General features: G+C 36.1%; 1 long non-coding RNA gene across 1 annotated transcript; it reads left to right on the top strand.

Annotated features, from left to right (window-relative positions):
* Nucleotides 1-1,399: 1,399 nt before the first annotated feature.
* Nucleotides 1,400-3,729, top strand: LOC135164227 (uncharacterized). The gene is made up of 3 exons (XR_010299252.1): nucleotides 1,400-2,032; nucleotides 2,878-3,126; nucleotides 3,352-3,729. It is a non-coding gene; the product is annotated as an uncharacterized LOC135164227 (long non-coding RNA).
* The last annotated feature ends 23,552 nt before the right edge of the window (nucleotides 3,730-27,281 follow it).

The raw sequence follows: 27,281 nt of genomic DNA, 5'->3' as shown, positions 1-27,281 counted from the left end.
ACAACTCTGGAATTCGGATAAGAAACGCTAAGGGTCCGGAGTCAATGTTCGAATGACTCCCCATTCCTTAACCCTTAGCCCCTAACCCTTATCGAATCTTCCACTCCCCCCTCCCCCTTCTGCGCCTTCACGCACATCAAAACTGATAGCACATTCTGCTCTGCACCCCCACTCCACTCTTCCCATCTTCCCTCTAACCTACAAGAATATTTTGCCTCCCCCCATACCCTAACCCGACCGTCGCATAGGTCCGGACCTGATGGCTCATTTATCAAGGACAAATTGCTCCAGGACCGCTATTGCTATTCTTACGTTGATTTTGTATAAGAATAAATTTTTGTTATCCATGTTAACGCATTAATTTACATCAGTGCGTGCGCTCAACGAATTATCGAACCTGACGCGTGCGTTATTTGTATTTTACACAGATCGTTACGTGAAATAATGTACGAAATAGGTGCGGTAAAGATTTTGCGAGTCGTGTGAGGGAAATAGTATATTTCTGTAGGATCATAGGTTAGAGTATTTTATGAATTATAAAATAACAATTAACTTTATGAAAAACGAATACAGAAAAAATATAAAAGAAACGTAAAAATGAGTTTGTGATGTACTCGGTGTCACTCCTTCGAAATCTCGCGACAAACTAAACTCTCCACCGACCTCTCTTCCAAAAAGTCCAGTTGTTTCTTTACTTCATTTTCCTCTCTTAAAACTAATCATACAAAGGTCTCACTCGTAAAACTAAGGCAATCTTTGTCCTAAACAATCAGTGCATTCATACTCAGGACCACACTCCTGCACTCCTGACCCGGTTTACGCTTTAATGCGTTCCACATTGGGTGACCCAAACATTCGTCGATATTTGACACTTAAATTTTTAAATACACACTCTTACAAAAAACTAAACTAGACTCTCTCAAAATTTATCGCTATTTTACCTAGAGCTAAAACACAATGGGTACAAAAACTCTCGTATAAAAAATACAGGAACATAAATAAAAAGAAAGAAATTCTTAGTCACTACATTTCAAAAAGAGTGTCCTAGGGATTTTCGCGTTCACCAGGACCGGCATGCGACGCAACTAAAAATCCCCAGGGCACTAGCCATGAAGTGTATTTTTTTCTAGTGATTTCCACTTTTTCGAGTTTGAGGAGTGATCAGTAGGGAATGGAGATCAGTAGGTAAAAAGTCACATTGGTTTCTTAAAAAAAAAAAGTTGCCTCCTAAGCATCACTATAGGTGAAGCTTTCGACTATGCTGTACCTCGCAATTGCATACCAGCATTTGTTTTGTCTCATTCATCGGCTTGCTCTTTTTGCTGTTGTAAGTTTTTCCACATGGATACTGTCAATAGTTTGGCTGTGGTGTTTATTTATCCTCGCATCCTCATATGATGATGCGATGATGCGAGGGTGCGAGTGGACCTACATTTTTAAGTGGGTTCCGAACCACTACATTGGTTGGTTAAAAAAAAAAAAAGAGTTGCCTCCTAAGCATCACTGGGTGAAGCTTTCGACTATGCTGTACCTCGCAATTGCATACCAGCATTTGTTTTGTCTCATTCATCGGCTTGTTCTTTTTGTTGTTTTAAGTTTTTCATACATACTGTGAATAGTTTAGCTGTGGTATTTATTTATCCTCGCATCCTCATATGAGAACACGAGTGAACATTGGTTGGTTAATGGTCACACTCGTCAGAAAAATCTTTACCACACTTGTTGCGTAATGTATTATTCCTTATACCAAATTCCTAATCGAAAAAATGTACCAGTTAACCGTTGATTAGTGTGAGTGATCGAACTACTGCGAATGGTTGTGTGCGATCGTAAATATGAGAATAGGGTATGGGTAAGCGAAAGAGACGAGACCGAAGAGGAGAGCCCCCCTTTGTAAACATTCCATGCAGTGTCGTACTAATTGCGGCCGCGGATGGTCGTAACCGCTCACTACCGAGCTTAATTTCACAGTGGCGTAAATTCTAGTGTCACAACGGGGCAACGAATGGTGGACAACATCGCCGAAGAATGAGTACGCGCCAAAGTCCTAATTTCTATTCATCGAGGCTAATTAATACCTAACGATCATGCAGCATTTGATCAATTGTAATGACCCACGATATTCAAAATTGTTCCGTATTTGTCGATAGTCTCATTGGACGCTGAGCGTGTGGAAAATTTCATTTTACGTTTCACAGTTTACTTTACACTTTACATTACATTTTACTTTACAATTGACTTTATACTGTACGTTACACTTTACATTTTTCTTTACACTTTACAGGTTACGCTTCGTGTGCGCAAAATTTCGCTTTACAAATGGTGTCGAAAAAGACTTTTTCGTTACGGGTATTAATGGAAAAATTGCACATTTCGCGACTGGTTGAACGTACCATCATTAGCAAAAAGTACCCTACGGGGTACACCTGTAACGGGGTTGGGTAACTCGTCTCACCTCGGGCAGTCAACTTCACACTCGATACAATCTCAACGCACTTGTATGGAAATATACTGTTTCCATAAAGCCCGGTCGAGTTCTGACTTTTTAATGTTTTTTTTAAATAATAGACATGACAATTAAATTTAGAAAAAAATCACGATTCCAAAGTGATCCTGTTTTCGAAAAATTTTGTGTACTTTCCGATAATCTCTCACTTCACGAAGAAATTATAATAAAGATATCGAACGGACTTAATTGTCCTAAAATAATACCAAATGTTGTTCGTTTATTTATATTGCGTAGAGTTCGTCATAAGATCGCACCAATTGGCCGCTAAATTAAAATAATATTTGGCCTCTCATATAAATTACTTAGGTATTTTCCATATTCACAACATGCAAAATTATCTATAGTCAGAACATTCTCATTTACTGTAGGAGGGTCTTTACTGCATTATGGTTAACCACCGTGGTATACGCCATTGACATCAAAGGACGTCTACTTAGAGGGTGGGGCCTTCGTCGGTCTGTACCATGCCAACTAACCCGGCCAAACATTAGTCTCCCCTCCTACCCCAGCCTTTACGAACGCTACAAGACGCTCGCTAATTAGCCAAGATTAATGCCCGGCAATTGGAGGAAAATCCTGGGAAAGGAAACCGTGTTTTTCATGAGCTTTACATTACTGTAAGTGGCAAGTTTCTTCGTAAATTATATCCAATTTTTTTAGGGGAATAAATATGAATTTTCGGCTAGAATAAATTATTCCGATATTGTTGCTTATAAACTCCAACAGACGCGTCATAATATTGACTGGTCTGGCCCTATAGTTACTTGACGTGGCGACTAAGCCAACACGAAGAGAAATATCTAGTAAAAATTACGGAACTTAAGTTCTTTTATTGATTACAGAAGTGACTGTTGGAAAATTAGAACACAGCTCTTCTGTTTATCTTCACAAATCACTCAGCAAGGTTCATGATGTGTTTGAAAGAGTCTCCAGAAAAGGACTAACTTATCATCTGTTGTGCTCCGAACTTGAGAGCATTGTACTCCTTACCAGATGTGGCATTCAAAGGAAACCCTGTCCTCGGGAGTCATAAACATTTTCTTGTTTTTTCCCTTAGTAAAGGTTTTTCATATAGTAAGAAGTTAGTCTCTGGACACCGGTCCTGTAGGTCAGTCGTGCCTTCCTCGTGCCAGTGATAAAGAGTTCTAGTTAAAGTAATTGATTGTGTGGCTGCATTCATTTATATACTTTTACCCATATCCCAATAGTGACTACGAAAATTTTTAGCCAACGTGTCTTCACGCACTAGTTTCTCTGATCCGATTGTTACTATTGGATTATGAACAGGGATTTACTAAGTAATATCAAAGAATTTGCCTATAAACTTTAATTCTTCATTATCACACGCAGAAGGTATATCTTTCATCTATGATGTTGACAGAAGAACTAACCCTTAGTGACCAAAGTTTTCACACTGTGGACCCATTCAACAAAAGGCCTTAGTTCACTTATTGCTTTCTTTTTCTTCTCTGTTTCTCTTTATTAAAACTATTCTAAACATTCCGACACTTTCTGAGAGAAGCTAAAAAATACTGACATGGACTAAACAGAGCTACGGACAGACGATTCATTTTTGTTCACACATACCCTGCACTATCAATAGTTACAATAAAAAAGTGTTCGGATCTTTTTTGTTCGTAATTTTATAAGGAATAATTTTGCATTTGTTTTTTTCATCACTGTCAATATTTATCGAGATATGGGTTGAGTGTTTAAACAATAGTTCCGGGGTGAACTTGGATGGGAATTTTCGTGCCTTCCTTCTTTACCATTAATGTAAGTGACAGAAATAGCAAAACATTTTATAGGAATTTTCCGAAGCGAGAAGAGGAACTTTGCGCACATGGAGCGTACGTAAAATTTCACTTTACGCACCGTGTGTCGAAAATGATGCTATTTTACTTTCAAGTATGATCTCAATATTTTTATCATTATTAGTTCACAATCCAGTTTGGATGCCTTGTTTATAAGAATGATGATCAATGGACAATACTTTCTAATTTCCGAGGAATTTAGAATGAAATGCTTACTCATATCCAGCGATACATTTCAGCCCGGTAATTTCATTGCTCATTACGGGTGGAAAAGAATGAGACGCCTAGACAAAATGGGAGGCGAGGGAAAATGAGATTCCTCTGCTTGTGATTGTTTTTTAATGAGACTAATGAGTCCAGGGTTTTTGTTTTCGGTGTAGCATGCTTCACCGGATGGCATAAGTGCCAAAGTGAGTTCTTAAATTGAGAGAAGGAATTTTGATTTAAGACAGTTTTCAATCCTTATTAGGATTAATATGATTATTTTTCCCACCCAAATTTCAGCCAATAGAATTGCACCATTTGTTGATATTTTGTATAGCCTACCTCGAATATCAGCGATTATTTTTCCCATCCAAATCTTGGCCAATAGGATTGCACCATTCGACGTTATTTTGTATAGTCAACACGGTATTTCAGCGGATATTCTTGGAAATTTCACTGGAAATTTTGCATGTTGATATATATAAAAAAAAACAAATGTTGAAGTAACCCTCAATTGTATCTGACAGATTAATGGCAATTCGTTGAAAATTATGTCTCATGGTGCAATTCTATCGGCCAAGATTTGGATGCAAAAAATAATCCCCCGAATACCACTCGAACTTCGAAATTATCTGATATTTCCCTCAAGGTTCCCTACAAACAAATAAGCTCGTCAAGTTTTCCAGAAAAATCACTCGCGCTTCGCGCTCGTGATTTTTAAACTGGAAAACTTGACACGTTCATTTGTTTGCAACGAACCTATCGGGAAATATCCGATAATTTCGGAGCTCTTGTGGTATTATATGCGATAATTTTCACAATAATCAGAATATTTCTTGTCTTAAATGAATATTTCACTTGACTAAAATGAAGTACTACATTATCGTTGGTTAAGTTATAAAATTAATTGCTTGATTGTTGAGTCTGTAACTTTTATTTCCGAGGAGAGAAATGTCCATCCTGACTATAGAATCAAGGTAGATCCAGGCTTGGAGACCGAGCCTGGGACACCCAGCGTGGAAGCAATCTTGATTACATTGTTGAATCCTATATTGATCCAACTTGCGCCATATATGCTCCTTCGGATGTCAATCCAATCTTGCAAGAGTCTTGTTCTTCCAGGCTGGGGAGGCCAGGATAGAGTGAAGCTTGATTTCATTGTCGAATCCAACACTGATTCAAATTCAGACGTAAATATTCCATTCAGCCTATCTAATTATTAGGTTCATAAATGATGTACCTCAATGTAACCAATTATATTCTACTAAAATGCCTCAAGGATTTATCAATGATAATTAACTATTGGGCAATTCGAAGGCTTGATCGAGGATTGTCCGTCAAGCTTCGATTGAGGCTGAATATTCCGACCTGGACACTTGGTGAGTTTTCGAGCTTCATCCAAGCTCCAAGCTTGGATCAACCTTGAGAATCGGGGTTCGATCTACCTAGGTTAATCCTCAATCAAGTTTGATCCAATCTTCATTCCATCATCCATTCGCACCCGGATATATGCGAAGTGCACGTGGACTTGGTCGTCAGCCGACTTCACTCACGCTAGCAAGTGTTTACATACATATTTATCAATTACGACATTGCCAACGTTTAACCGGAATGCAGAGGGCCCAATCTGGGGAATTAGATGACACAGTCATGAATTTTCAGAAATACATCGTAAGAGAAGCTGAAAAAGGAAAGAAATACAAAATTTAATTTAATTTTTGAACTTTATTACTTTGAATTCTCCAATAACCGAAACGATAATTTCAAGTGAATTCCATCAGACCAGATGATAATTATGAAATTATCGTATCGCATTCTATGGTGGCATCTCCAGTTCTACATTCACCAAGAACACAATCATTCGTAAATATAATTAATAAAAATTAACCGAATTACAAACATATTTTCTCAACAAGTTCTCAACTAAAATCCTTTATCTTCATCATCAATCAATGAAATTTCCCAAAAAAGGATGACCGACGCAAAAAAGTGTTACTTAGTTCAATGAAATTATCAACAATGAAAAAATTCAAGTGTGCATGTGAGAAAAAAGCTCATACATGTGATTATGGCTTTAATGCATGGACGATAAACTTCCCCGCAGTTTTTCCTGCGGCGCCACTTTAACCCACCTTCCCCATTGCCTGTTAGAGCAACCAGAACGATTTATATGTGCCCGGGGAATATATACCGAAAGGTTTCTCCCTCAAAATGCAGAAGGGAGTGAAAACATGTATAATACGTGAATGAAAGCCCATAGAGGGAAAAAATTCTAGTAAGAGAGAAAGAAAAAGAAAAAAATAACAAACGATAAAGCAAGAGACCGAGTTCGTTCGGCCCCAATGCGTATGTCCGCGTATATCGTTTACTCCGTTATTTATTCCCTGAAATTTGAAAATTATGCCACATTTAATACACCATTCTGTAGCAACCAAGTCCCGTGTTTTATTCATGTAGCAATAAATAAGAGTGAAGGAGTCTTTAAAGTGCAGGGCGGACTGGCCAACCGCACGCATCAGGAGAGTACGGGGAGTGAAATTGAAAAAAAAAGTATTATGGATGTTTGGTAGTACATTTATTTTTCAGAACGTCACGATAATTTAGACGTTCCGTTTATTGTTATTCGGCGGAGAGAAAAATTAGACGATAATTAATCTCCTAGAACAGGGTAATCGTGGGATGAAGTGCAGAGTCATCAGTAAGTCGTTGTGCGAAAAGGTAAGAGAGTATTCAAAGATGAAGGAGAGAAAATTCTGAGTACAATGGAATTTTAGCTTAGAGAGGGATAAATTATAGTTTTAAATGTTTTTATCCCAAATTTGAATATATTTTTTACGTTAAAAGGATAAAAAATGATTCAGGAAATAAGCTGACCCGAGGGGAAATGCAGCTCAGGTTCAGATCAGTCGCATGAAGAGAAACGCGACGATGGATCAAAAAGTGATCAAATAATTGAATCAGGTTCTGATTAATTGAGTAACGGTGTTTTTTGGTAAAATTTGATCTGATTAAATTGATCCGAATTTGATGAAATCATTTGATCGAGTTCGGCTGAATCTATGCAGAATGTACATATCCACTTCTGATGTGTAAGACTGATCCACGAATCAATCCCATATCAGATTCTAATAAAATTAGAGTCAGATGATAACATTAGTAGAGCAGAAATAGGACTGACAGGCATTTGCCTAACTGTGATCAAATATTAGCAATGCACATATTTATAAAGAACATTTTTTGGATTTTAAACATTTTCACATAACAATTTTATCGTAATAAGTCAATTCCTAATGTCTAAATACATTTTTCATCACCATTAATTTGAACAGAAAGAATGGAAAATTAATTAAATTGAATAAAAGTTGTACTGCAATGTGATATTATTCGTTGCCAGGACGATTCCAAAATATATCCTTGAAAAAGTGTAGTCGGGTGAGTGTGATCAGATTTAGATCATAGTACTTTCAGAATATGTGACTTCTGAGTAAAGGCAGGGGAGCATGACCAAATTGGGAACAGAATAATTTCAGGCTGTCTGACCGCAGCCTGAGGTCATACCCACTCCATTAGATTCTGATAAGGATCTTCTCAGTGCTGCTGCTCAATTGCTTGACTGATCAATTCCCCAATGACATCATCACCTGGCATTTCAGGACAATACTCAAAATTCCTTCAATCATTTACAATTTACAAATATCAGACAGACAGATTTCTCTTCATTCTCCAATCAATAATTCAAATTACCACAACTGCCCTCACCTTATCACCATTTCAACAATTCAAATATTGATTTCATAAAAAAATTATCCTCCACAAAACGAATTAAACAAGATCAATTCTTGATAAATTCCAACATTAATTTCGAGGCTTGTCGTATAAATTTTCCAACCTAATACGATGTCCACCCCTTCAACTGATCTCGTATCACCCCTCTCCTTTTCATCACAGCCAAGTAATAATAATGATAGAGTCATGCTACATCACAGCTTATTAATTTTTCTATGAAAGTGGAGCACTAGTTGATATGGAAGAAAGGTTGTAATAGTGGTTGCCAGAAAGGAAGTCAGCCCTTGGCAGATGGCACCCTCGGGAATATCCTTTTGGTAGCGATATCAAGGGTTAGTATATCCAGACACGGGTGGGGAGGGGCGGGAAGGGGCGGCAGTTCCAGTGCAGAGAGTGTGGTGGCGGGTTTTGGCTGCAAGTAAAGGGTAACTGATTCTAATCACACACCCTCAGTGCTATATATTTCCCGAGGGCGCATGATGAATGGCCAGATTGTGGTTGAGAATACCGAGGAGAAAACCACGCGTATATCCAAAACTATCTACCGACTTTCTCTCCAAATATTATGTGAAAGTTTCAATATAAAAATTTATTTGATTGATGGGATGGGTATTCAATCACTAAATGTTCTTTGAATAATTAAATAGTGGAGGGGTTAATCATAAGATCATTTTTTCTCGGTGATCAATGGAAATAAATTGAAATGATTGATTTAGAAAAAGACTACGTGTCTACAACAACTTCTTTGATAAATTAAATTTTATTTTGTTATATAATTGGAAAATGTCGATTTAAAAATTGGTGCATCAACTCAGTTGATATTAGAAGAATAACGCGAAGGAAAATATCATAAAGAAATTATTTTTATTACTGTTCGAAAGTATCACAGAAAAACCGAATTATGATGTTATGGTTGTTTGTTATCAAATATTAACGTATTGTATGAAGTGATTAATAAATAGAAATTTTGAAAATTAACATTTTAGTGAAATTCTGATTCGCTTAAGATGGTCACATGATCATCATATCTTCCTTTTTTCGCAGTTAGAAATTATGTGTTCATTATATGAATTAGGTTTCATTATTTTGAGTAACTTAGGAGAACTTTTTAATTGCAAATGGGAGTTCAATTCTAATTTATATGAAGACATTCGCTTTTTTCCCTATTGTCTCCTCTCACACTTTTTCGCTAATGAATTAATTGTAGCGAATTTTCGCTAAAAGGAGTCACTCGACAACTGTCACAACATATAATTGCACAACAAATTATTTGAACATGTCTTTAATTACACTAGTCTTACAAATGCTTACACCTTTACTAGAATTCTAATACTCAACTGAATATAAAGATTGATTATAAAGGGCATGACTTGGCTAGACCGATTTAAAAGCGGATTTGTACCACGACGTGAATCCGTGAATTCTCCGGAGTAGACTGACGATGTAAATGTTTGTAAGGAGTTGCTCTGTCTTAATTGGGAATAGTGGGAAAGGTTTTTGGAAATTGTATTGGGCAAGAAGGGATTAACAATAGATTTATTATCGGACCAGTCATTTTGACTGGTCGTGGAATTTGAATTTAAAATTTCTACTGCATATAACATTTGCTTTCCGAAATGATGTTACGACTTTTGTAGCTATAAATAGGGAGTACATTTTATGAACTTAATGTTAGCTTATATATATTAGTAACAAATATGTTTTATACCAGTAGCAGTCAACATGACTGGTGCATGTTTCTATGAAATAATGGATGAATTTTGGAATAAGTAATAAATGATACAAGCTCTGAGGCAGTTGAATATTCTTCCTGAGATTTTGGAAGAAGAAGACAATTGATAACGGTGTAAAATAATTAAATATTTTTCTCGAATTTTTAGAAAAGTACAATAAATGAGCGCCAATAATGAAATATTTTCCCGGTTACGAAGAAACAGGATACAAAAAAAAAGAAAAAGGTTTTTTCTTGAAATTTTGAGAAATATCCCAAAGATTGAAATTTTGACCGTAATAAAACTTTTGCTTTATTGACGGAACTGGGGAAACTGGCGGAATATTTGAAAAATGTAGCCTTTCCAACAGCAATATTACGATATTTTGAACGATTAAAATTTTAAAGACGACGAGTAATAAACTAATTTCGGGTACAATTTATAAAAATGTTTTTTTTCTAATTTTCAATTGTGTATAATCATCCATTTTTACGGCACAGTGGTACAGGTAAGGAAAATTTATGTGGAGAGGGAAATATTTAAAAATATATTCTTCAGTAAGAAACCTAAATACGAAGAAAGTGTCTTAGTTTCAACTCATTTCATAGCGACAAAACAAATAAAAACTTCTATATATTCATAAAATGCAACCAGCATACCTCTGGAATGTTCAGATGTAGAAAGTGGATTATATGATAGCGACGGTGAATTTTTGAATAGACAAATTGATCCATAAGGTAGTAATGATAACAGTGCTATCATCGACAGTAGTGATGAGGAAATTCCTGATGGAGACAATATAGATCAGTCAAGTGACAGTGATCGCCAAAATATTCTAAACAAACGTACCAAACGATGCATGCGATTCCCTTCTAGTTCTGAAGACGAAGGTGCAAATAACGTATCAGATCAGCAAACTGAAATTGCTTCAGACGGAACTATTTGGACAAGATTTGAAGAAGGAGGTGTTGCTGGTAGATTACCAGTTCAGCGTGTTTTCAAAGATGTATACCGACCAACAGCACATGCTGAAAGAAAGATTATGAACGGGAATCTAAGTAGTGCGTTCCTATCAGTGATTGACAATCACATTTTGGAAGATATATGAACTTGTACAGAGTTAGAAGCCTCTCGAGTTTTGGGGAAAAAGTGGACAATTACGCAAAAAAAATTGAAGGCATTTCTGACAATATTGTACGCACGTAGGGCGTATGAAGGAAATACTTTGCTCTACAATATTTCTGGAACAAGAAGTGCGAACCATCATTTTTCTCCAGCACTATGAGTAGACACGATTTTACTGATATTCTACGATACATTCGTTTCGACAAAATAAATCAGAGGAGTCAACGTTTGTAAACAGACGAATTCGCTTTAGTCTCAGCAGTTTGGGACAAATTTATTGAAAACAGCCAAAATTGCTTCAAACCGGGAGCTTATGTTACCCTGGATGAACAACTGTTCCCAACGAAGGCCAGATGCAGATTTACCCAGTATATGCCAAACAAACCCCATAAATTTGGCATAAAATTTTGGCTGTCGTCTGATGTAGAGACGAAATATGTGGTAAATGGCTTTCTGTATTTAGGAAAAGACGAGACTCGAAATACATCAACCCCCCTAAACGAATTTGTTGTACTAAAACTTCTTAAATCGTATACCATGAAGGGTAGAACTGTAACAACGGATAATTTTTTTACAAGTATTCTTTTGGTATTAGAATTAAGATCTAAAAATACTTCGTTGCTTGGAACAATACGTGCAAACAAGAGGGAACTGCCGAGATCTTGCACGTTTTTCAACTTTTTGTTGTACGAATTCAATGAATGTGCACTTACTGTTTATAAGAGTAAATCAAATAAAAAAGTCCTTATACCAAGTCCAAAACATAAACACATTAAAATTGATAAAGCTGCTAAAAAATTACCTGAAACTGGATCGGTTTCTAATAAACCTAAATTTGGGGTCGATGTCACTGATCAAATGGCACGAAAATATACGGTGAAAGCAGGTTCCAGGAGGTGGCCATTCCAAGTATTTTTTAATATTTAGATTTAGCCGGAATCAATAGCTGGATATTTTCCACAAAACCCAACAGGAGAAAATATGTCACAGAAAGATTTTCTATTCGGATTAGCAGAAGAACTTGCTTAGAATATCAGACGTAAAGGCAAAAACCACACGAAGCTTATATACCAACTACCAATGACACGGACTCTGTACGCGAATGGTGTCAAATAGGCTATTGCAATAACAACAAGACTACAAATATTTGCAATACATGCAAAAAAACATGTATGCGGAAAGTGTACGCACAGCAAACTCTACATACGTAGAAATTGGGACCCATAAACTGTAAATAATTAAGTGTTTGTTATTTGACAATGTCTATAAATTCGCTTGTCTATTACGATTATTATTGTTCAACTTTTTTTGTAATTTTTTAAATATCAGTAAAGACTGGAAGCCACAATAAGCAGTTTTTCTTATACACCAATCATTTTAACTGGTTTTGGTATAAATACATATATACAAATAACTGGTAAATCTAGTGTTAAGGAAAATATCCCTAGAAAAAATGGGGAAACAGGACTGAAGAGTGGTATGGTCTCGATACTTAAGGCGAGTATTCCGCACGTGTAAAACACATCGAGAAAAATCGCGCGGCAGAACGTTGTGGATGCCTTGGTTTATGCCAAGGTCAACGGACTTCTTGAAATCTGGTTCAATATTGCAGTTGACACATGGCGTACTCAAGACTCAGGCCATTGTCGTACAGCACTACGCTGATCTTCCCAAGGTATGTCCTCTCCTTCAAGAAACTAATGATACTATTACCACGAGACGCGGAGCAGCTCTTCTCTGGTATTCGGCCACAGTGACACATGTTGATGTCAGGAAGATCACCAGTGAGATCCTGACCATCTCATATGCAGCAGTTGCGAAGCGACGGAGCCTAGGTGATCAGGCACAGGTCAAAATAACCAACGGAATCAGGGAAGAGGTCAGAGTAATGATAAATTTTTCTGAGGACTGTTAATATATCATATCGTTATTTCATGAGAGGAATGAATGAGGTGAACGCTGAAGACACATGCCAGACTCTTATAGAAAATGTACCAGAGTTGGCTCTGAGACTCACTTTACTCATGCAAGTAGCAACTTGGTCCGGACTGACTATCTTCGGTTTAATCAAAGAAGCAATGACCATTAACCCTGACTTCAATTGGAGAGCTGTAGACAGAGCTACAGATGGACAAGTCCTGAAGTGGTTTGCTGCAGCGATGGCTGTTGGTCACAATCCCTTCTACGGGTTTAAGACTAATCTAGGTGAAGCGAAATCAACCAATTGCAAGGGGCCAAGGTACGTGTAGGATCAGGGTACAGGGGACAGCAATAATTTTAATCAAACTTAAAATATTTATTGATAATAAAAATTAAATCGGGTATAATAAAGATCCACGATCGTAACTGGTCAACTCTCATCCTCAGACTGCCTCATACATCGTCCTCTCGTACCATCCATACTCATTTGTTTATAATACTTTTCTTTGTCACTCTGTCACACTATTTCTCTCTCAAACTCATTCCACTCATAGGATACACATAAATACACAAAGACATACCAAACACGTCGCACTCATTCCCAAAAATCATTTCCCTCTTCCGCTTCATCTCACAATGGCTCTTTCTTCTATCACGCAACGGGTATACGATACTTTCATATAAACATTCAAATCTTGTCAATCGTCTAAATATTACAGTCTAGGTTTATTCATTCTGGCGAGATACTTCCATCTCACTCATACCCACTTTTGTCTTTGTTTTATTCCACACAAAAAAGATCAGTCATCCTACATACGTGACCAAGGAACTTTTGAACCAGCTCAATGGAGACCTGCCTTTGAGGCAATATCGGGGTCTTGGAAGGGCAATCCCTGGAAAGACCCGACTTGATCAGCTAATTGATAGGTATGAGGTCTGGAGAGCTGCAGAAGAAGAAATTCAGGAACCTGTCATGGATGGTACATTTGTCGAAGCCATGCAGAGGGCACTCAATGCGGTGAATCCCTCACTCTTGCGATCCCGCTGAGGATTAGTTTAGTGTCCACACACCCAAAACAATTTGACGACACAACCATAAATTGCTCCAGGTTTATAAAAAAAAAACGCGATTCACTCAAACTTATTTATTTTAAATATGATAATGATGTGGAATTTTAAAGTCTATGGAATTATACATATCAAAAACAACGGACATTGGTTATGAAGAGAAGAAGGTCGACGGTCTTGTCTCGAAGAAGTCTTAACTAGTAACTAACTTAGAAATTTTCCTTAAACTCTATCGCCTTAGATTACAAGAGAGTGTGGGAACAGGGTTGTCCATTCTAAGGAAGAGGGTAGAGAACTAGTTTAATTGGTGGAAAACTATTGGAAAGCAGAAATATATGCCCTGGTCTGTTAACTAGGCGAAAATTATGATGGGTCTTTCATTGAGGTCTGAAGAAACAAAAAAAGGAAAAATGCGACACGATCTCCGTGGGTACATTTTATGACTAACATTTGTTTTTCGGGAAAAGGATTTCCACTGAAGAAATTTGAGAAAAGGAAATAATTTTTTGTACAAAGTAATTTCTCCATGACGTACAAAACGAGATAAATTGTGATCTTTTATGACTCCTACGTGCAAAAATTGAACACAAAGGATTATGACTTATTTACAGTATATCAGGGAAAACCTGAGAAACATAAAAGGTCGTCTTAGTTTTTTAAATATATGTATAATGTTCACGATCGAATAATAAGTCAGCATTAAATTCTAATAATGGATTTGAAATGATGAGAAGGGGCGATGATAAGGAATCCTTTAAAATAGCCTCTTCATCATTCAAAGAGAAATGTTTCACTGCTCTTACATTTAGTATCTTCAGGTAAGTCAACTAAATGTACTGATGTGAATTTAAAGTCTTTATTTGATACAACACCACCGAGTGAGTTAAGTTCACTCAAAATCATTCGTGAGCCATTAGACGCAACTGAAGCGTTTTCTTCTTCCCCACATTACAAATTACGATCATATAATAAGAATAATATCATAACTCCGTTTTCTCTGATATTTTTATTCCATAACAAGATTGATTTTCACCGCTGCGGCGCTAATTGCTCGTAAACGCGAGTGCCATTGTCTCTCTATTTATATTAACAGGAAATCAGCGAAAGAAAAACCAAAATAAACGCGAAACCTCTTGTTCTTTTAATCATACAGAGAATCGATTAATACAAATCTCGATATTATTTCAGACTAATCAATAATCTAATTGTAATTTTACCGAGAGAAAGGAGCAATTCAACGTTGTATTATTATTCAATAAATTATTATCTTCTCATAGCTCCCAGTTTTTAATTGCCGAAAGAGAAAAGCGTGTTTCAAATGCAAATAAAAATATCGAAAAATAGATTTAGAGTCAACTTCAGAAGAGATAAATTCAGCCCCTCTGTTTACGGAGGCCAGGCATTGGTAGCGACCTCAGTAGGTTGCCAGCGATTCAATTTAGATTGGGATCACACTCCATCGACGGTCATATATGTGCAATAATAATAACCCTTCGACAGTCTTTCCCGGTATATGAATTACTGTTGTTTATATAAATATGAGGGTGTGAGTATGACGTTTGGATACATTAAAATTTTGCAATATCGTATCGAGAGTTCGATCCCCTTGTCTCGACTGGGCAGTTTATTTTCCATTTGAACGTATTCAAATGGTTTTGTCCAATGGAGCTGTTATGACTCAACAGGAATTTTTAGTCAGTTATTAGTTAACGAGGCTTGGTAAGGTTCAAGATTTGTTTTTAAATAACAGATCACCTGATATTTGTGCAGATTTTTTATGTTATTGATAACCATTCATATCATTAGATGGATTTTTCCACTTTATAACTATTTTAATAATTTTACGTCGGCAGTTTAAATTTATTAGTCACGAGTGATCTTCACGATTGATATTTCACGCCAGATATGTCAAGACTGATGGTAACTATTCGAAGTTTTGATGATAACTACTTTTCTGCGAAGTCTCAGATGGAAAATTTTGGGGGGAAAACTGGTCAATGCTTAGTTAAACACACATAGAATAAACACAGAAACACAGAATAAAACAAAATTTTTCATTGACGGATTAGGAAAATGGCGGAAAATCAGGGTGCAAACTGTGTTTAAGGAGAAGGTCCGTTTTACTCTCGCAGTCTATCGATCTCTCTCGATCTTTTCCTTTCGAGTGGCGTTAAACGTTCAACCTTATTACTGATGGTTTGAGGACCATCACAATAATAATCACAACAATAATATATTGCTTGATAATTATTGTGGCTGTAATAAATATTTGTAGGACATAGGAAGTACTATATTAATCCCGAGACTATTATCCTTCCAGTGAAAAGCCTTAAATGTTTAACGCAACTTTTTCCGAAGTCGCCTAAAAATTTCTCTTCAAACAAAATAAAAAACTGATGAAGAATAATACCAAAAATTTTTACTTACTATTGAATGGATATATGAAGACATCTGTGCAATGATTGTCGATTTTTAAATGTCTAGAAGAACCTTTTCCTCTTTTCCGTTTAAATCCCACCTATAAACAAAGAGGCTTAAGGTTCCAAATCCCTACAATGACCGGGGGGCGCTACTATGGGAGGAATCTTACATTCAAAATGCTTCGGATAAGGTTCAGACCGGGACTGGGGAACGAGGGGTTAGAAAGGTAAGGGGTGATTGCAGCTAGTGAACAAAACCCAGGAATAAAAAGTTAGAGGGAGATATCAGTGAGAGACAGGTTGTAACATGCAAATTTGAACCTTAAGGGTTTTATGTCGAGCGATATCTTCGAATCACTTCCCCCTTGAAACCGAGTGGGCCATACCACCCTCTGGGAGAAGATCCTCGATGATCTTATCCCTGGATGTGAAGCCTCTAGTGGTTACATTATGCCATGAAAAACAGGGATGGAAAAAATGACCGAATGAATTATTCGTACAGCGAGAGAAAAAATTTAATAAATCGGGACGATTGTTGAATTCTACTCGTTAATTATCAAAATCAAAGAAAAATACGGGATTCTATCTAACAAAAAATGAAATAGAGAAAAAATTCCTCTCGATTAGAATTAGTAGATCCCTTCACACTGTGGGATTGAGGGAAATTAAACTGTTAACAGGTTAACGGCGAACCTGATAGACGATGAATCGGACGAATTCCCCATTCCCTATCCAGATTATTGGAATTATTTTACAACAGAGCAATGCACTAGTACTACAACAAACATGATTCTAACATAAGCAACAAATCATAAGAAAAAAGGCGCCAAATAGTTTGAATTATACTTTAGACAGTCTCTACGCCCCTGGTCCAAGCAATGTCAGTTACCCAGAGAATCTATTGTCAGTGTCAATCGTATTAGAGCAAATCATTACCATTTAGGAGCACCATTACACAGGCTTGAAATTATAAATGATGCGGGCTGCTCCTGTGGCGCAGAATTTCGAGATTTTGACCACATCCTGTGGTACTGTCCACATTTCCGAATTCAACGACATAAAGTGTTAACTAGACTACTTGACAAATTGTTTCTATAGATTTAGATGTATAGAAATAATTTCTCAATATTTGGAGGAATGTAAATGAAGAATTTAGCTTCAGATCAACAGTGTAAATAAACATTATGTACAGATTTCAACACTTTAGATAGTGATAGAAAAAAATGGAACGATTATTTTTAGTTCAATAGTGCCAAAGACAATTTTAGAGGACTGTGGGATTAAATTGAACCGTTCAATCGTTGATTTTGAGGACTCGAAACATGAACCTCAAGTTTCGACCAAATGAGGGTTTGAACCTATGGTATAGTGGTTCGTATTCCCTGAATATTTCATCGACCTTCAATAGTTAGGTGAATGTATCGCGTTTCGTTGATCTGAAAACTTATTGTAAGCGATGCCAATGCAGTCGATATAGTCGATAAGATATTTTTAATGGAATAACGACTCATTTTCAATGGAGAATTTCATTATCTGCGTTCTATTGGGAACCCACTGTGAAAATAAAGATATAAAACTGAAATAATTATATTCTATTTTGATGCGAAAGAATATATATCCAGCAAGATATATTTCATAAAATCTACGATATTTTTGTCTCGGTGTGAGTTTTAATATGTGGAATACAAACTGATTCAACTTGCGGAATTACCGAGAAAATTCGCTCGATGTCTCATTGTCTGATTAATTATCGATTAATCTTCTACTTAAATTGTTATCATTCCGAGGATCTAAAACTTTGATTTAATTATTGCAAATTCTTCCATCGCAAAATCTAATAAATGAAAAGACCATGTAAGAGATCTAATTATAGCCTGATGTAATTATTATTTTCTTTATCTAGAATTAACTTGGTTTCCTTCCTCCTAATCCAAAATCCTATTCACCAATTTCCTCTGACGTCACACAATGTGAGTTATTTTTAGTAAATAGAAAATCCTACTTATTAACTCAATATAAATAAATAGCATTTGTATAAATACTATAAAATAAATAAATATAAATAAATCTATGGAGAAGAATTTCTAAGGATTGTGGTGCTAGCATATGAAACGAGGTACGCGGTGCTGGTCAGGGAAAATTTCCTGTGCTGACACAGGAAATATTATTCTTTAATATTAGTCTAAAGAAGGTTAGACGAAGTAACGCATGGATAATTAGTAAAATCAGCGAGTGATTAGCTCTAAGTATCATACTGTTGTAAATATGTATATTTTTTTTTTATGACTAACTGAAAGACTAATATTATTCCTGTGCTGACCTTATCTGAAATTTGACCTTATCAATATTACATTTATTATAAATAGGCCACGAGATTTTAATACTTTCCAGTACCTGTACTCGAATTTTTATAGGAAATTTCTCTGTGTGTATAAATATACATTAATAAATTCTATGTAATGTGATGTAAATTACTTAACAGTTGATTAATTTTTCGCGTCCGGCTTCAGATTATTTCTCAAAAATCTGTCATATATTCGATAAAAATTTATTTATATAAGCAAAAAAGTTGAACGTCAGATTGAGTTAAAGTTGCTTGACTCAAGATGTCTTCAATATTTTCAAACGACGATTTTAAGTTAGACGGTGTCAAAAGAGCGTGTATACATGGGGATCATATGTATTCTGTTAAAAGATGGAGGGAGGTCTTTTATTCACGAGGAGATTCCACTGAATAGTGGTTTTATTAATGGGATGAGGGTTTTATGTCTGAGGATGTAGGTAAGGGGTAGCATGTCACAAGGACGTATCTGCATGGAGATCATATCCATTATATACTCAAAAATGGGAGAGAGGGGGGGGGGTAAATCTTACATACCTTGGCATTTTATTGAATGGACAGAGGATTTTATAGGAGGGAATCTAGTTATGGAGAAGAATGTCAAAAGGGCGGATGTACATGGGAATCATATGCATTATGTACACAAAAATGGGGAGAGGAGTTACTATGATCCGGGGGATTTTATTGAATAGGAAGAGGATATTATAAGAGGGAATCTAGTTGTGGAGCAGTGGGGTGAAGGGCTGTATGTAAATAGAGGATATATATTGGTAAAAAATCAAAGTTGTGAAATTTTCAAGAATTTCATGAACGTGCGTATTGACAGTCCTCAGGTGTCTAATCACTTTTAGATGTAAATAATTTGTTTTTTTTTTAATCAGCCACACGATCGATGTTATGCATATATATATAGATATACACTATACGTATATATTTATATGTGAATTACATAAAGGCCATGCGTTCGATCGTTTGTGGAGATTTTTTTTTCAAATGAAATCGCGGATATATATTATATATTTCGAAATGCCCGGTAAGACATCGGCTAAGAAAAAGTTTTAACTGTGAATGCCCATCTGTAATTGACTCAGGTCGAGTGCTAACGGGTATCTATGCACCACACAACTACCCCCTCCACTACATCAAAATCATTTGTAATTGTATTTTTCGGATCGATAGTTAAGAAGAATCAATTATCAGAATCGATTGGTGGGGTTTGCAGCACTGACCCACTCGACTGGGAGCCCCAAATGTACCTACGACATTGGAGTCAAATGGAAAATCAACTCGACTCCGTAAAATATAAAAACTTAGTTTTTTATTTTGAAAAAATCTATGAAATCTGCTGAAAAATCAAAAAATAATTTTTTGTAACACTGCACCAAAAAAAAGTTTTGGGTAGTGATTTACCCTGAAAATTTTTTAAAAATAAATGGAAATAAAACCGAGGGCTAAACCAAAGTTCAGTACGATGAAAAAAAATGATCAGTTTCAGTACTACAGTGTCCAATATTTAAATATCAATTATTATTACCGATTCATATCCATAAGTTGATGAGAATCCGAATGGTCGTTCGACATCATTAACCAATTCACTTTGTTCCCCCTAATCGGATCATCGGCAATACATAATCAAAATCAGAAAGCAGAGGGTGGATAAGGAGATAATTATAATCGAAATCCAAACCCTCCGGTGTGCATAATTGACAAAGCGTTCCAACAGATGTTTACATACCGTGAAAGACCTGAACAGGTGAGCCCAGTCCCCTTCATGGTAATTGTACTGGTATTATTGTTGGGCCCATACCGTTCATCGGATACTTCTTACTTTTCACGAGATCCGCTGACAAATAATATAGTGAGTATGTGGGTAAATTTCACACTGATTTTTAGAACATATGGTGAAACGTTTGGAATAAAAAAATCAGGTGAGAAAGCTTTGACTTTGCACCTGCAGCATTTTACACGTGACAATCAACTAATCAAATGACACATCGCTATTTCCGTTATTACGAAATCCTGTTCTATTGTTTGGGTATATGTATTGTTTATGATTATTGAATACGTGGGAATTGTTCATAAAATTTTTCCAGAAGTGAATGGACACCACATGCTCAATTTATAATGAGAAACTTGCATGATATTTTTACTTATTGTTAGTGTCCCAGTCAGTACAGAAAAATCTTTTCACATGTGCTAATGAACTCTCATCTAGATGAAAGCCTTTTGGTGATAATCAACGAATTGTTTCACAAATGTTCCCTAAAAATATGAAACTGGCCAATGACTGTTAATTCATATTTAATACGATGATGGTAAATAATTCACATGTATGGACGCTGGATGTTCAACACGAAATATGTCTGCAAATTGAATTATATATATTGTTTAGATTGGACGTAATTCGTTACAACATGTAGCTGACCATTGTGCGAAGGCCTTACTGTTTATAATGTACCTGTGGTGTTTGCTATTGAACTATATTCGTTCAGAGATGCTTGAATACATCGAAAAAATAAACAAATGAATTTTCCATTTTTTTAATGCTATTTTTGGAATGCAGGGTAGCTGTTGGAGATGTGCCAATACTGACCGGCACTCAGAGAAATGTTGATGGTAATTTCAACTGTGTGAAAATTATTAAATAGATCATTTTTACGGTAACAATGAAAAGTGTATATAGTGTATTTAATTACTACGTTTAGGTAAAAATTATATCACAATATTGATGATAGGTTTTCAGACAGTCAACCGACTGATGAATTATAGTTTACTCTGTAAAATTCATTGCTATTAAAAATATAATTATTTTGATAATTCTTGTTTAGTTGAAATTATCATTGCGATTTTTCTCGGTTGCGAGTGGATACAATACCATTAATTATATAATACCCTTTATAATGAATGATATGTGGGTTCGTAAAATTTGCGAAAACACTATCAAATTTAAAATTGAAACTATTCAATTATTTAATTATTTAAGATTAATATTAAACATTTACGAAGGCATTATAAAATTTGAAGGTCAATCATTTCTTATTTGAGTTTAAATGGAAAATTGATAGAAATGGTTTAAAAATTTCTACCTCGATCAGTTTATTTTATTGCACTCTCTTTCATTTTTTACTGTACTGTACATCGATTTTTCGTTAATTCATTGTGACTAATTAACGATGAGCGTCGAATATACCCGATTATTCCCGAGGTTGGACTCCGTCACGGCATCTGATGCGTCAGATCCCATTCATGCCACGATGCCATTCAGCGTCCATCTTCTCGTTACCCATCAGGCTTTGAATTTTTACGTTGCCAATACAGAAGTTGTTCTGAGTCGATAAAGAAATTTTACTAGACAGCATAGTAATTTTTCTCAGGTCTGCAGTTTGTGCCGAGATTGTAGGCAGCACAGTAATTTTCATCGGAATAACACTATGAAAATTCACAGATTTTTCTCTTCGTCTAGATTTCTTGATCAACACCTTGAGACTGGAACATATAAACAATGTTCGTATTTAATTGTATAATATTTCACTATAATGCACATAATTTTTGACCAAATCACGTCACATTAAGGCGAATTCACATTAATCCGTGTATTTTTTTTTTATTCAAGCATTTCTAAGCAAATATAGTTCAGTTTGCATACGTATTTCATCTTCCATAGCTAGTGAATATGTATGTGAGTTGTTTACCATCCTAACATTGATTCTGAGTTAAAAGTAATTTTGTAGCGAAGTGGTAAACTAGGATAAGTGCCTTTTTTTTTGAAAATGGGGTTTTTGTTCAAATTGAAGCATTACATTGTTCCGGAGGTCCTCACAAAAGGATTTAGCTGAAAATTAATTTTTGGTGCCAGTATCGAACAAAAATAAGGAGGATAAGTGAAATTATGACAGCGCAAATGAAGATAACTTGACATATCCTCGGAGATTGAGTTGCTGGGAAAGGATAAGTTGACTTATCTTAGTATTTTGACACGACTTGCTTCATTGTTTGAAATCAACTTAAAGCGATCCTTGGCGTAGTTCGTTGCGTGCTTGCCTTTGAAAACAAAACGCTCGAAACAGACCTGGTTCAAATCCAGCACTTGACAATTTATTCAAAAAAATCAACAATAATTCGTTGGGGATTCCGGGACAGTAGTTAGAAATCACATACTGAGTTTCCCGGCTTATGAGTCGCACTATGCTCGCAGCAGAACCTCCAAGAAATTTCTACCTTCTCACTTGACCCGGACTCAGATGTTTAAACTGTATGAGGAAGTATATCCTGATCAAGCCGTTTCAAGATTCTACCGTCACTGCTTTTGGCGATTTGCTTGCCAGTGGCTTACATGTTGTATGGTGCATTGGCCATATTTAAATGAGATTCCAGTTGTTCCTTGGCATAAGTCTTCTCTAACTCGGTAGTAGCTGATTTCAGTTGAATCTGCAATTGATGGCAGGTTCTGCACGTGTCAGTTTTCGGTTCCTTGAATGATAAGCCGAGCGCCTTGATCTCTTGTTCATATGACCATCTCGAAACGGCTTGATCAGGATATACTTCCTCATACAGTTTAAATATCTGAGTCCGGGTCAAGTGAGAAGGTAGAAATTTCTTGGAGGTTCTGCTGCGAGAATAGTGCGACTCATAAGCCGGGAAACTCAGTATGTGATTTCTAACTACTGTCCCGGAATCCCCAACGAATTATTGTTGATTTGTTTGAATAAATTGTCAAGTGCTGGATTTGAACCAGGTCTGTTTCGAGCGTTTTGTTTTCAAAGGCAAGCACGCAATGAACTACGCCAAGGATCGCTTTAAGTTGATTTCAAACAATGAAGCAAGTCGTTTCAAAATACTAAGATAAGTCAACTTATCCTTTCCCAGCAACTCAATCTCCGAGGATATGTCAACTTATCTTCATTTGCGCTGTTATAATTTCACCTATCCTCCTCATTTTTGTTCGATACTGGCACCAAAAATTAATTTTCAGCTAAATCCTTTTGTGAGGACCTCCGGAACAATGTTATGCTTCAATTTAAACAAAAAGGCCATTTTCAAAAAAAATTCACTTATCCTAGTTTACCACTTCACTACAGAATTCGTTAGTTTTATATTTTTAAGGACTATTTTCAGAAAAATTCATTCATTATTAACAAAAGAGTTTTATCTAGTCTGATTGGAAACTGATCCCGCGTTTAATACGATGGAAACATTCTATTCTCAATGAGTTTCTTATACATAATCGGTCTAGAGTTACTGCATAGAGGGCATTGTCATAGAACGTCATGTATGGTTTGCTCTTCATTACCACATTTGCAGTTTGGCGATGCGAGCATACCCATTTGCTCAAGTGACTGAGCTAGATCACAGTGGTCAGCTCTGAGTCTGTAATCCGCGTACTTGACTTTCGATAATGGCTATGCACTGGAGTGAACCGTGAAAAATACTAGAGTATTTCTTATGAAACATTTGACAAACATCTTAAGATGGTGAAATTATAGCTGTAATCGCAATACAATTCTTCCCTTCTTTCCATTTTCATGTCTGTTCACCATATATATAATACCATCAACCAAAGAGAATGATACGGGTTTAATGTAGCGAGCCACGGATAATAAACAACGATCATACTGCACGTCCGAGATAAATAATGTCACCAAGATATCACGGAAAATAAAACATTTTGTCTCTCACAATTGGTTTTTTTTTTCATTTATTTTACAGCTTTTTTCTCCAACTCCCGAGGTCATTTGTCATTTTTGTCACGCGGAGCAAATCGATGAAAAGGATGATGGGTGTGAGACATCGAGAAGTATATTTTCAGGACGAGAAAAGAAAATCTGATATCCAGTCCTTCTTGATAACGAGAAATTTTCACGTGCGAATGATAATTATGAAAAAAGAAAAATTGAAGGAGTGAGACTTCATAGTGATATTCCAAGAAATGCGTATCATTTTGTGCGAAAGAAAAATAGCCAGAGGCAAAGAATAAGAATATGGTGAAGTGATCAAAAATTTGTTTTTAAATTCACATTTCATAAAGCTGTTATTATGCAAAGTCCAAATTAATTATTATCACTGGGATCTGACGGATTAATATTTGTACTATTTACATTTGGATCGTGATAACTAAAATATGATATAAAACGTCTTACGTCTGCCTTATCTATATTTTATCTCTCTATATCTCTCTTGCTCTTTTCCTCCCGAGTGGCGTTAAACGTTAAACGCTAATACTGGAGGTATTAATGCCACCACAATAATAATCTCTACAACAATCTATTGCTCGATAGTTATTGTGGGAGTAATAAATATTTGTAATACATAGGAAGTACTATTTAACCCCAGTCCTATTCTCCTTCCACTGAAGCGTTAAACGTTTAACGCAACCCTTTCTATGAGAAGTTTCACTTCAATAGGGGAATGAAAAAAATAATTGCGTTATAAATTCAGTTCACAAGTTTAGTTTGTCAGAACCTTATCCAATTATTTAACTATTTTTTGATCCATCGTTCAGGTCTAGTCTGACGCGACTTTGATCTGAACCTGAATCTAATTTGAATTGAAGTTAGGAATTTAGACGTAAATAAAATTTTACATAATTTAGAGATGAGGGCGTTGGGAAGGAAAAAAAGGTGCGATAGATTTTCACAAGGAGCGAATCGATAAGATGTTTCGATAGCCCACGTCCTATCGATAATCGAAATCACTGGAGGGTTCCAAGGACATCTCTTACGGGTATTTTCCAAGACAAAAACCACTGGTTGGATAACCAATTTCTAGGATACCTCAACATATCCACCGCAACATATTGCTATTCCGATCGTTGTCTACCCTTGGGTATATACTCAAGCGTTGAAAAGCCACCGAACGATAACATCTGACAATTCTACAATCTCAAAGAGGAATTAGTTCCCCTTCTACATTCACCACTTTTCATCAATTTCCATAATTTTTGTATTCATTAAAGTGTATCTTCCAAGTTTACATTCGACTGACCTTCGTCAAAGTAAATGAAGTTATTCTAACAACCATCCGTCAAGTTTTTACCATTAAAATCAGCGGAACTTTGATACACGATTATAAATAATTTACCCTCTCGAGAATAATCTTAAAATTGTGGGAGAGAACGAATTTTACGCGTCCGGTTCGGGTTATGGAAAAACTTCTCAGCCCCTTTTATCCCTGACTTTTGCACTTCTTCATTCTCAAGTCACCCTAAGAAGAAAACGGGATTGATAAAATAGGGGAAATCTTTATGGAATATTTTTACGGACATATGTGATGTTAGTGGGTGAATGTACAAGAGTGAACAGTTTCAAGAGATCAAACGGAAATCAATAAATTCTGGTGGCGTTGCTTCCAAATCAATAGCGAAGTGGTAAAATAAGATAAGTTCATTCATCTCTGAATCGAGTTTCTGAGCGATATCTCCGAATCTAAGAGAGATAGGGGAGTTTTCGTTATGACATTTGTTGTAGTTCTCAATTCCCTCCACAAAAAAGGTTCTGATGAAAATTTTGCTATCTCCCCTAGATTTTCACGTATAGGGAAGTATAGTAATCAGCCCAAAAATTGAAATCGCGATTTTTCATGATATCCTCACATTTTAAATTCTTTACAATATTTATATACCGTTTTCCACGAGATTTTTGTGCATAAGTGTATGCGTGTGTACCAATGTGTGTACCCAAATTTTCGTTAACGATTCCTCAATAATAAATAATCAGAGGGGTGATCAGTTAATAATCAGCTAATAAGATTATGGAACCAATTGGTCCAGTGGTTTTTCCGTTTCTTTTAATCTCGAAATTTGTTGTTAATCATTAGTTTTTTTTGTTGGAATCGGTTTTCGGGCTCATTGATTATGAATATGGTAACGATTTTGGCGAAATCGACTCTGGTCTATTTATTTTCAACCACTGAAATGTTTAAACTTAGATTTTGCTGGAGAAATCAATTTCTGTTTTCATAAAGTTCAATATTATTATTTCGAGACCACTCTTTTCCCAACGATTCCTATTGAACTTCTTTACGAAATAGGTGAATCGCCAAGTTTGATCATAGTGTGGCCCCAACAGGTCACATCCACTTTAACGCATCGCTACCAACGCACCCGAATTCGGGAGCGAGCGACCAACAATAAGAAGTTTAGACAACGCGCCCTAAGTTAGATCAATTCTTTCCAATTCCAAAGGTTCCCGTCTCCATAAAATAACCCATCACCTTAAATAATCAACTGTTTCCTATTTACAACAAATCGTTACTACGTATATAGTCTATTGATTCCCAAGCGGATTACAAACAACTTCCGTCTTCCCATTCATCCAATCCTTTACATTCTCCCTTACATCTCATCCCTTTTATATTATACGAGATCGCCAGCGCGCTTCGCGCGCC

The sequence above is a fragment of the Diachasmimorpha longicaudata genome, chromosome 7, assembly GCF_034640455.1.
Source record: "Diachasmimorpha longicaudata isolate KC_UGA_2023 chromosome 7, iyDiaLong2, whole genome shotgun sequence".
NCBI lineage: Eukaryota > Metazoa > Arthropoda > Insecta > Hymenoptera > Braconidae > Diachasmimorpha > Diachasmimorpha longicaudata.
This window is presented reverse-complemented; position numbering and strand designations above follow the sequence as displayed.